This window comes from Myotis davidii, unplaced genomic scaffold (genome assembly GCF_000327345.1).
Source record: "Myotis davidii unplaced genomic scaffold, ASM32734v1 scaffold143, whole genome shotgun sequence".
Classification (NCBI taxonomy): Eukaryota; Metazoa; Chordata; class Mammalia; order Chiroptera; family Vespertilionidae; genus Myotis; species Myotis davidii.
This window is the reverse complement of record NW_006294876.1, coordinates 7980114-7987989: the sequence shown is the minus strand read 5'-3', so window position 1 is coordinate 7987989 and position 7876 is coordinate 7980114.

Sequence of the window (7876 nt, the reverse complement as noted above, 5' to 3'; positions counted from 1 at the left end):
TCCCTGAATCATTTCCACTATTCTCCCAGCTGCCAAAAATAGCAACTAACTTACGATGCTTCATTTTGATAACTAGATAATTGCATTTTGGAATAGTATCTAACTGATATATTTTAAGCTCCACTGTGAAGTTATTTCCAGTCATTTCAAAAGCACAAACCCTTGCTCACTTGTAAACTGCTTCAAAGCTTGGGCAAGAACATCAAACATCAAAATTCTCATTTCTCCCCATCTCTGACACCAAGAAGATGAAGAGAGATAGGAATGAATACAATTCTGCATGAGAAGCGTAATAGTCATCCTCTGACTCAGTTGATGCAGTGAGCCTAAGAGTTCAAAGTCCTAACCCAATCATTTCTAGTTCTATCATACTCTTGCTTCAGCTCTTCACATAATTACCTCATGTGTCATTTTGTATTTGTTTTCTAAGCAGAACATATTCTCTGGCACACTAGACCTCACTATGACTCTTGCCTAAATAAATATATTTTCTATTTAGTGCACACCATGGGGACACTCTCTTTAAGAATAAAAGGTCATAGAGGATGCACAAAAACATTAAGACATAATAATATAACTCACACTCCAGAAAGGCAAAATCACCTGAGATAAGGACTATACATGGACTGTGCTATTACAAAATGGTCATTGCTATCCTGTGTTGGGCTGTGTTTCTGGGACAAGTTCATTGTGTGAGTGCTTGAGTATAAAAGCTAGAATGCTAGCAGGCTGGGAGGCAGAGATAGATGACATGGAAACCAGAGGAGGGAACAGAACCCAGAAGTGTGTGTAGAACCTGAGTCCAAGAGGCTTGGAAAGGGACATTCATCAACCAAATGGGTGAGAAGCTGAAACAGACATTGAACTGAGGTGCCAAAAATCCACGAAATCAGAAGATGGGAGTAATTGCAAGCAGGTCGAGAGGGAAGAGAAGTTTCTGGTGTGAAGTGGCATATGGTTTGCAGCCCCGATCCATCTGGCCTCACCTCTGCATAAAAGTATCAGGGAAGGCAGAGGCAAATCACAAACGTCAGAACACTATAAATAGCTATTGACAATCAACCCATTACCACGATCTATGAGGAATTTTCATAAACTACAAAGCTGTGAAAATTGCAATAGGTATTCCAACCTTCCTTTGCCCAATGAAAAGGAGATAAAAATGTCCCTCTCTGCTATTTTCCCTGTTTCAAAAATAAATCTTCATCTGAAAACCAGCCAACCAAGTGTTACATGGGTGCTATATTGGAGATTCATCTTCCCTCCCCACAACCCAATGACTAGTACCACCATGATGGTCTCTGCTAGTGCATCTCTCTGGAGTCTGTGTACAAATAGACAACACCTGATCAGGAATGTGTGTGTATGTGTGTATTAGTGTTGGGGAGGCGTTGTCCAGTGAAGGTCTAATCCTAGAAGGTATAATCCCTACAAATGCAGTGTGATGAACAGATAAGAAAGAACTGAGAACAATGAATACTGTAGGTTTTGAAAGTAATTTCCTTACTCGGAGTGCTGCAAACTTAGGCACTGAGGTACAGGTGATCCTAGGTGTCAGATCCGCAGCACCTCCCTAGCACTGAGTCAGTAGATATTGGCTAAGAATTCTGTGCGTTGACCTGCTTTCAGTTTGTAGTCCTGGGAAAGAATGGTGCCAGGGTTCAAACTCACAGAGGGTCAATGGCAGTCCAATCAGTGGAATTGAGACATCCAAGCTAAGATGGTGGGAAGTACGTGTTGTTTTTGTGTGTGTGTGTTTGTTTGTTTGTTTCAGTAGAATATTTGCAGGGCCTCCTCAGTCACATCAATGAGACACAGTCCTACATAAACTTTTATAATTATTACCCGCTTTATGACACTCTCAAGTGGCACTATTAGTGATCTGATGATTTAAACTGAAGAGGGCGCTGTTCTGAATTTTCATTTTCAAATGTCTCCTCACAATAGGTAATAGCTAATTCATTCTTTTTACTTTGAAATACTGGTGAAGGTAAGGGTGAGATTTTGGAAGCCAAGTGGCTGGGCTCAAGCATACACATAAATTCTGCTTGCCTTCTTCATGAATAATCTCATTGATCTCACTGTGGTTTTTAAGTGGCCTGTGAGAGCAATTTTAACAGAGGGCTTTCAAGATGGAGATTATTGGCAGCAACATCAATGGATTAGGGATTAACTTGTTTGGTGATTCATTCCCAGGACAATACACATCTGGATGCAAGCACTTTAAGATGTTTGCTAAAACACCGGACACACCTAAGAATCCATCTTACTATTTCATAGTCATTCCTTGAAAAAGAAGCCTTTAGGAGAGGCTCACAGAGACTTTGCTCTGCATCAACTTTTCTTTTGCCTGGTCCTTCGAGACTTTATGCCCAGTTACCTTCCCGTTGCTCAGATCCATTGATTTGGGTCCCTGTTTCTTTGGTCACTTACGTAACAGATGTGAAAACATATGAATAGGCTTGGGAAGTTTTTTGACCCTCAAACTCTCTTAACATTTGCAGGCCTCTGTTCACACTGTTTCTGAGCTTGTGTACAGTTAAATGTACTGTTCTATATGTCTTGATGCTGAACTGCTGTTTTTGTTTGTTTAATGTGAGTGATCTTCTTAATCCCATTAAGTGGAAACAGCGTTTACAAATGTAAATCCTTTTTACTTTGATTCAGTGCTTTTGCGGGAGCAGGCTTCACAAATCAAGGCCCCAGCTCTGACAGCAAGAATTGTTCAAAAGGTGTTTTTTCCCCACCTTGAAGAGAAAGAGACTAAGACCTTTTCTAAGGGGTTCCTTCTTTTCCTCCTCTTAAGATAAACACAGTGTGTGTGTGCAGGGGGCGGATTGGGGGGAAGGGGTTTGAGAGGATCAGGGACTTAGCAGGGTCTTTTTGTGCAGAAGTAACTGTTGAGCCTGCAAACCGAAGGTTCTGCAGGTGGAATACAATCTGTGGGATCACTCCTGTGGTTGTTCTGTTGTTAACTCAATCCCCGTCTTTGAAGGGAGAATTAACTGGGAATCTCTGGGAGGCTCTGAGGATGACATTTGGGGCGATGAGTCAGAGGTCCTGGGGCAAAGCCAGAATCACTTTGAAGCTCACATCTCAGGTGCACAAACTAATATAGACGATGGCTTCCATGTATTGAGCAGTTAGAATATGTTAGATCCTTCTCATTTCTATTTCTGTCCCCCACAGTAGTCCACATGAGCTTCTGAAAAAAATTAAGTTAGTGAAATGTACAGGAAAATGCCTGCCATGCTATCTAATGTTCTTGTGAAAATCAAATGGGGCGATTTATATAAAAGCCATCAGAAAATTGAAGTTATTATCCCCACTGGGAAGGACTCTTGGCTAACATTGATGGTAAGTCTTAAGTAACAATCAGAAGATATAGCTGTACATTTTCTCCCCTAAGTAACAACTTGGAAAAGTAAATGTAATACTTTTGATAGATATTATTAACAGGAAATTATGGAATTAAGATACTTAAAGTGTAGGTGAGACATTTTGACATTTGTCTCTGGAACTCAATAAGCACATCACTCACTGTTCATCAGAACGAAAACAAAAATACACTAGTTAACGTGGCCAATAAAGAGCACTGGTCAATGAGTGGGTGACAAGTGTTTTTCTAAGGGTATGTTTATGCTTGTGTTCTAAAAGTTCATACACCAAAGTTACAGTATTCCTTTTTATACATAGCATTAAAGTAATGGCGATTTCGCATATATTTGAAACAATGAGAGAGAGAGCAGTGATGAAACTTTCTGGCCCTCAAACTCGGATATCCTAGAACTGTCTTTGTTTATTTTTTATTTTTTTACAACTTACTTTCAAACTCTGACACTCCATTGTCTCTTCCTGGTTAAAAAAATCAATTGTCACCATTCTTGTGTGTCCCCGTGACCTGGACACCAGGCCGTTTTCCAAAGCCAGGGCCTTGGGCGGCATTCATTGACATCATTCAGTCACCTTTTGCCTGTTTGCAAAACCACATCAGGCCCATTGCTTCCATGCCAGGTTTGAAAGAGGGAATGTTTTCTGATTTGTCAACGCACCCATCTCTCATTCACATCTGGAATCTTGCTGTTTGCCTGGTGAGACCGTAACACACAGACCTCATCCTCCCTTACCAGCTCAGGGGATCTCTGTCTGGAGGGAAGTTTTGCCACCCTTGATAGACATCCTGTCCATTTACCTCTCTAAGGCGCATTGTCCTAATATGTGAATCTTCTTTAAAACACTTGCTTTGGCCCTGACAAGTTTGGCTCAGTGGATGGAGTATCGGGCCCATTCTCTCTGCATAGTGTAAATGCATTGCATGGCTGGAGGCTGCTTCTCAAATATGTAAATATGCTTATGCCTCACTAACAATCTCTTTAAAATGCAGATTCTTATTTAGTAGGCTTGAGTTGGGGGTCCCAAGATTCCATATATGAACAAGCGTCCCAGTTATGCCAGTACTGCCACGGATCACAGTCTGAGAAACAAGGAGCTCATTAAATTCCAGAGCATTTGGAGCCAGACTAGAAGGCAGAGCGAAGGCAGAGGACAAAGTTGGGGATAGCTCACCAATCTCTAAGCTGCCAACTGTCCGTGACTTTCCTCCCCACGGATCCCAAAGCCCTGCCAATTTTCTTCAATGGCAACATTATTGAAATTGCTTTGTGTTCCTCTCAATTACTCAAAACAACTCTCTATTTGTGTCTAATTATTTTGGTAGTGCTTTTGCCTGATAAAGTGGGACACAGAATACTCTTAATAAATGGATGAAGAATGCCCTGTGTTCTCAATTTAGGTGTGTAAAATATGCCAGTATCTTTACCAAACCTCTGAGCTATAAGTAAATAAGAAAATTAATAAAACAAACGAAGAAAAACACACACAAAAAAAATCACCAAATCTTCATCTGCTTGTTTCATTTATAATGTAGCATGAACAGCCTACCTAGCCCATTGCACTTTCTGGTTCCTGGGTTTTAAGCAAATTTAAAGAACTATATACATAATACGTAAAACGAAAAATTATCAAGACCTCGCCTTCTTGCTCTTCACCCTCATCCTGTATCCCTTGTGCCAAAAATCTATCGGCTAAGTATTGGAGAGCTAAAGCTAAAATATAATTAATCTATGATTAAATTTTGTTACAGGATACATTTATAAGACAGTAACTCATCTCAGAAGTGCTTATACTGTTTCTCTTAAATAGTGAAGGGAAGTATAATATTAAAAATTTTTGCAATATACACTGCTTCTAGAAATATGACTTTTTGCAATATATAAAGCTATTATATTCTAAGCTTTCTGCACAGCATTCAATCAGTGGATAAAGTAATTAGTCAAATGAGAGGAAGACTCGAGTAACAAGAATGCATTTTCAATGTAAAATTTACAATATAATATTTTTAGATCATGCCTTTAATGTATGAATGACATTATTAGCATTTAGCTATTATTTCCCAACTTCCCATAAGCTCCTTTTGGTTCCCTGTATGCTACATTTGAGCTCTAATCCAAAACAAACTATAGTATTCTCTTTGCTTGATGTTGAAACATCAGTGACTTTCAAATTATCCAAGAAAAGACAAATTACCAAAATCAAACTTGTTTGACTACATTTTAAGTGATTCCAGGATGTTCATATTTATTAACATGTTGAATGTGGAAAGTTTCAGCTTCAAATTATAAACTTGCAAAAAATTTTAAAGGACTGAATATAAGGGGGCTTATGGAAACTATTTAGTCACCTTAATCATAGGTTTAAATGCCACAAACGCTGTAATAATACTCCTTACTTTACTTTTTTTTTATTTCTAAGCAACCAAACCACTACAAACATTAAACACAATATCTCTTTAAAGTAGGGCTTCTCTCCCCCCCAAACCCCCACTCCCTGCATTGTTTACAGATTGATAAAAACAGGGTGAAAAGGAAATTTTCCTGGAGGCAGGTGAGGCACCCCCATGCCAGAGCAGTTGTGAAAATGGTACCATAGTCCCTCCCGATCTTCTGCCTTTTCCTCTCACTAACTGTGAATTATAATAAAACACACTAAAATATTTTCCTTCAATGATATCCCTGGTCTGCTATTGTTTTTATTATTACTACTACTTAGTTCATTTACTATGATGAGGATAAAACAATTTGGGGGACTCTTCCCTACCACCCCACGCTATTTCCAGCAACAGGTTGTTTTCTGTTATTTGACAATATTCTGGAAACCACCAACTCATTCAGGTTTGATGTGGTCAGACCACTGTGGTGAACTAAAGACCATCATTACTGTTGGTTCAGTGTTTACATTTCCTTTAGCAGCGGTTTCATATTAGTGGCTGCTCTGAGAGATGTGCCTCTGGTAATTATGGCAGAGAAACAGCGAAGGGACATCTGAATGAGGTTGGCCGAGGCTAGAAATCCCAAATGTTGCCTTCCAATCAAGAAATACATTTTCACTAAACTCACATCTTTCTCCACACTATCTCTTAAGGCAGAAATATTGTTTTCATCTTGTAGCATAGAAACCCACACCTGAAAACCTAGATGTTCATGTTGACCAATGTCACCCCAATACATTTTTTTTAAAAAAAGAAATATTGTTTTCATGGTAGACCAAACAAAAAAAAACATGCATTTAGTCTTTACAGATTTTACTTGTATTGATTTCACTGATTGTGGAAATATTTTGCTTAAAGACAGTTAAATTATGTGTAGATTTTACTGGTTTGCACCTCCCATTAGTTTATTTCTTTTTAAGAATATTTTATGCAGACAGAAGTGCTGATGTGCGAGGTCCTGAGGCAGTGTTCCCATGAAAACTATCTCCTCTGCTTGTTAGGCGAGGCCAGAGCAGAACACAGTAGGCCGTTAGGAAAATAAGCAAATTCTTATCTGGAAGTCATTAACTAGAATAACTAATTCTCTTTACCTTCTTGCCTGAAAGTTGGTTCTTTTCTCATCTTGGAAAAATATTTTGATAGAGAATTAAGTGCTGGTGAAAGGTGAACATGTGGCAGATGCCCGGGAATGAGGAGGGACTGAGGTCCTGGGTTGTGTGATCGCTGCGGGTGCTAACACAGGCAAGGTCAGGGGCGAGCTGCGAGCTGCCATTGTCGGAGCGCCCCGCTTCTGTTTTGGTATAGAAATAGCAAGTCCACAGCCAATCCATCCCACCTTACTAAAGGGGCTGCTCGTCCATGCCGGTGGTAGGCGGCTTTAGGTGACAGTTTTGCCACATAGTTCTTCACGATGATCCATGGAAATCATCTGGAGGTACAAATTAGAACTATTAGCCCTTAGAAATCCAATGGGTCATCTAAACTCCAAACATTGGCTGATGATTGGGTTCCCAGTTCCCATTTCAATTTCAAGGAAATATCCTGATTCTAAAGCATGAATAGCAGAGTTAGGGAAAGGCTGGAGCAGACTCCCCCAGTCTGATTCCCCATCGGGACCCATGGTGCATAAATGAGCGAAGCCCGAGCTATCTGCTAAGCAGGAAGAAAAATATACTTTCCTTTGGAAAATCATGTCATTTTTTAACATTACAGAGGCATGTGCACGAGGGGAAATTAATCATCATAACCCTTCATCCTCCCAACAGATTTGTCATTCATAATTAGGTTGTGAGGCAGATACCCATTTCATATTCACGTGTCAAAGTTTGTAGTTCTTTTGTTTAGCTATCTTATACTGTGCAAACATGATCTGCCTCTCAATTCTAAGTCAGCACACCACTCCTGGTATTCATTACCCAAGTTTGGAAACTGAGTTAACATCATAATATAAATTGTTTAGTGATTTATTGGATTGCAAAGGCATCATGTTTTAGAACTCATATTATTTTATTTATGTCAAGGAGACCTGATGGGGGGGCTGGGGGCATG